Source organism: Colobus angolensis, unplaced genomic scaffold (genome assembly GCF_000951035.1).
Source record: "Colobus angolensis palliatus isolate OR3802 unplaced genomic scaffold, Cang.pa_1.0 Scaffold306, whole genome shotgun sequence".
NCBI classification, from domain to species: domain Eukaryota; kingdom Metazoa; phylum Chordata; class Mammalia; order Primates; family Cercopithecidae; genus Colobus; species Colobus angolensis.
This window is the reverse complement of record NW_012116333.1, coordinates 3,584,019-3,584,350: the sequence shown is the minus strand read 5'-3', so window position 1 is coordinate 3,584,350 and position 332 is coordinate 3,584,019.

The following is a 332-nucleotide window of genomic DNA, read 5'->3' as shown; positions in this document are numbered from 1 at the left end:
GGAAGGGGAAGGGGAAGGGGAAGGGAAAGGCAAAAGTCGTGGCGGGCACCTGTGGTCCCTGTGGTCCCAGATACTCTGGAGGCTGTGGCAGGACGATCGCTTGAGCTTGGGAGGCAGAGGTTGCAGTGAGCTGAGATCGAGCTGCTGCACTCCAGTCTGGGTGACAGAGCAAGACACTGTCTCTAAGATAAATAAATAAATAAAATAAGGCCCTCTTTTTCCAGCACCAACAGACTGAGGGCAGGGACAAACTGACCCAGCTTAAACTGCCTCGCCTTCCCTGCTCCCGAGAAAGGGGCTTTCCCTGAGGGGACATAGCATCTTGCCATTTT